This window comes from Lolium rigidum, chromosome 6 (assembly GCF_022539505.1).
Source record: "Lolium rigidum isolate FL_2022 chromosome 6, APGP_CSIRO_Lrig_0.1, whole genome shotgun sequence".
Classification (NCBI taxonomy): Eukaryota; Viridiplantae; Streptophyta; class Magnoliopsida; order Poales; family Poaceae; genus Lolium; species Lolium rigidum.
The window spans coordinates 272,563,151-272,566,690 of record NC_061513.1 but is presented as its reverse complement, the minus strand read 5'-3'; the positions used below and the strand labels follow the sequence as shown (position 1 = coordinate 272,566,690).

General features: G+C 37.7%; 1 long non-coding RNA gene across 1 annotated transcript; it reads left to right on the top strand.

Annotated features, from left to right (window-relative positions):
- The first annotated feature begins 1,574 nt into the window (after nucleotides 1-1,574).
- Nucleotides 1,575-3,294, top strand: LOC124659324. The gene is made up of 5 exons (XR_006989540.1): nucleotides 1,575-1,858; nucleotides 1,940-1,992; nucleotides 2,112-2,191; nucleotides 2,375-2,447; nucleotides 3,097-3,294. It is a non-coding gene; the product is annotated as an uncharacterized LOC124659324 (long non-coding RNA).
- The last annotated feature ends 246 nt before the right edge of the window (nucleotides 3,295-3,540 follow it).

The window sequence follows — 3,540 nt, the reverse complement described above, 5'->3', positions numbered from 1 at the left end:
AACGTTGGAAAAAATTTCAGCAGCTTTATCACAGGCAGTTTCAGCAGTTTTAGTAGTTTCAGGCAGTTTTTCGCGCTTTGCATTAGAAGTGGAAACATTGCTATCACCAATTCTTTTATTAGTATGAGTAGGAGGTGCAGCAACATGTGTAGCATTAGCATTACTAGTGGTGGTAATAGTCCAAACTTTAGCTATATTCTTCTCTTTAGCTAGTTTTTCATTTTCTTCTCTATCCCACCTAGCACGCAGTTCAGCCATTAATCTTATATTCTCATTAATTCTAACTTGAATGGCATTTGCTGTAGTAACAATTTTATTTTCAATATCCCTATTAGGCATAACTTTTGATTTCAAAAGATCAACATCAGAAGCAAGACTATCAACTCTAGAAACAAGAATATCAATTTTATGGAGTTTTTCCTCAACAGATTTGTTAAAGGCAGTTTGTGTACTAATAAATTCTTTAAGCATGGCTTCAAGTCTAGGGGGTGAATTCCTATTATTATTGTAAGAATTTCCATAAGAATTACCATAGCCGTTGCCATTATTATAAGGATATGGCCTATAGTTGTTACTAGAATTGTTCCGGTAAGCATTGTTGTTGAAATTATTATTTTTAATGAAGTTCACATCAACATGTTCTTCTTGTGCAACCAATGAAGCTAACGGAACATTATTAGGATCAATATTAGTCCTATCATTCACAAGCATAGACATAATAGCATCAACCTTATCATTCAAGGAAGAGGATTCCTCAACAGAATTTACCTTCTTACCTTGTGGAGCTCTTTCCGTGTGCCATTCAGAGTAGTTGATCATCATATTATCAAGAAGCTTTGTTGCTTCACCAAGAGTGATGGACATAAAGGTACCTCCAGCAGCTGAATCCAATAAATTCCGTGAAGAAAAATTAAGTCCTGCATAGAAGGTTTGGATGATCATCCAAGTAGTCAGTCCATGGGTTGGGCAATTTTTAACTAGAGATTTCATTCTTTCCCAAGCTTGAGCAACATGTTCAGTATCTAATTGTTTAAAATTCATTATGCTACTCCTCAAAGATATAATTTTAGCAGGGGGATAATATCTACCAATAAAAGCATCCTTGCATTTAGTCCATGAATCAATACTATTCTTAGGCGAGAGATAGCAACCAATCTTTAGCTCTTCCTCTTAATGAGAAAGGGAACAATTTTAGTTTAATAATATCACCATTTACATCTTTATATTTTTGCATTTCACATAGTTCAACAAAATTATTAAGATGGGCAGCAGCATCATCAGAACTAATTCCAGAAAATTGATCTTTCACTACAAGAAAACCCCCTCTTAAGCAACATATACCTTGCAACGAACGAAATATATGTTGCAATTTTTGCAGACTGGATAAGAGTAGGAGCGTATATTCTGCAACCAGATATAGATCCAAACAGGTTTGCTAAGTTGGCGCGCGGCCTATCGAAAAATTTCAAGCCTGTGACGGGTTCTACTCGCGCGTAGTTGAAAATTTTGTTTTGTCTACAAATAGGCCCATGACGTAATAGCCTCCATTATTTACTTCCGTTGACTCTCTTCCCTGTTAGCAGTTTTCATCCCCACCATTCCGATCTCCCATCGCCTCTATCCTCCATCACTTTAAAACGCAGATCCGGACGCCCCTCAATCTCCTCCAAACCAATCACGCGTAGTAACCAATCACGCGTAGTTGTGTGCAGCCGGCCTAACCCTAATTGATGACCTTTCGATGATGCAGCAGTTCCGGCGGCTATCTTCTTCGAGTTGTCATTCACCGGAGGCACGTAGCTGACTTTCGTGCTGATCCGGCTGCCGGCAAAGGAACGCATCAGCCTTCATCAACGAGGTTTCGATCTCTGTCTGGGTCGATCTCTGTATTCCTCATCACCATGTCGCCTTTTCTCACTCAGATCTGTGGATGTGACAGGTTTGTATCCGCGAGTGGCTACTGCGTCCACGGCGTCCAGTTCATTCTGCTGGGTAGGGAGCCAAGTCCTTCGCTGTTACATCTTTCGCTAAGTTTCTTTCCTTTCTCCTCGCTGTCATGTGCTCGTGCTGATGTCTTTCTACTGAATGTGTGCGTTTGGTCCTTTACTAAGTATATGGAACAGAGGAGATGCACAAAATTGAACCTGAATGGTGTGTCAAGGTCTCAAGGACGAGTCGACACTTATGTCTGGTGAGCTGCATTCCCTCGTCATCTTTTTACTTCCTCACTACTTTTGTCGTCATTTTTCATATTTTTCGGTAGTCATTGACCCTGGTTTGTTCTTGCCAAGTCAAGGATTGGCCCCCATAAATCAATATTGTGATGTGCTGGCCGAGGATCTGCAAGATGCGATTATTGTTTGCTTTTCCGCAGGCGGCCGTTGTCCACCACATAAGCGAGCTAAGCACTTCATCAGGGAAGAGCTAGGAAGTAGGAACCGGTGAAGGTACACTTACTCATTAGACAACACAGGACATACAGTACTTCTTCAGAGAAAACTCCCGTTGCAATAAGCAACCTTAAAATATATTTTCTTCCAATATTTTGGTACGGTTTCATTAAAGCTACGTTTATGAGAATTGAGAAGTAAAATACTATTATTTTATAGCTCCAGCTTATTTATGATAATAAATTAGCTGGACAATAAACATGTTAGGTACTACTCGTTTATGAAGGAATACTCGTTCCTATCTTAATTCATCGTAGTTGTGAAGAATTGTTTTCCCCTGTTATTTTAATCAACGCTTCTATCTGATTATTTGAGAATTTGATTAGTTAATAATAATCTCTTTGTAAGACTGCAGTAAAACATAAGCAGTTGGTATAACTTTGTCATAGATCGTCTACCTGGATATATATATAATAAAGGAATTATATTTTTTGTACCTCCTATGTATAGATTTTTATTCGCTGCACTGATTTGTATCTTTGGGACTATTATACGATTGGATGGAGAAATGTACGCTGATAATAGTATTGATCAATTTGTCTCCATTCCTATTTTTCTGTATTATGCAAGTAATAGTAGACTTCAATATGGCCTTCCAGCGTTTGACACTTTGATACTAAAATAGAAATTTTGTACTATATTGCAGGACCAGAAGATCAGCAAGGGCTTGCTATATTTCAGTACAAGCTATGAACATATCTGAAGGCAGATTATTAAAAGGGATATATATAGGAGTGGTTATATTGTCATATGTTGAATCAGTATTGTAACCTGGGTGTACTCCGTGAATAAGTCAATTGTATTTTGCTTGTGAATCAAATGATATAAATTGAATTGTTTCTTCTCTCGTTTGATTTTTATTCCGTGATTGTTGCATGTTGCGACATATATAAATTTTTCGTAAACTATATCCTTGCCTAGAAAAAGAAGAAGCTCTCGAACAATGCAGTCCTAAAATAATATGTACATTTAAATAAAAATATATTTAATTTGATATAAAAGGCTCGTCCATTTTACGTTGTCCACCAACGCATACTACTGTTGTTTGAACTCCGTTGTTATTCTGCAACGCTTTATCCATTGGTTACCA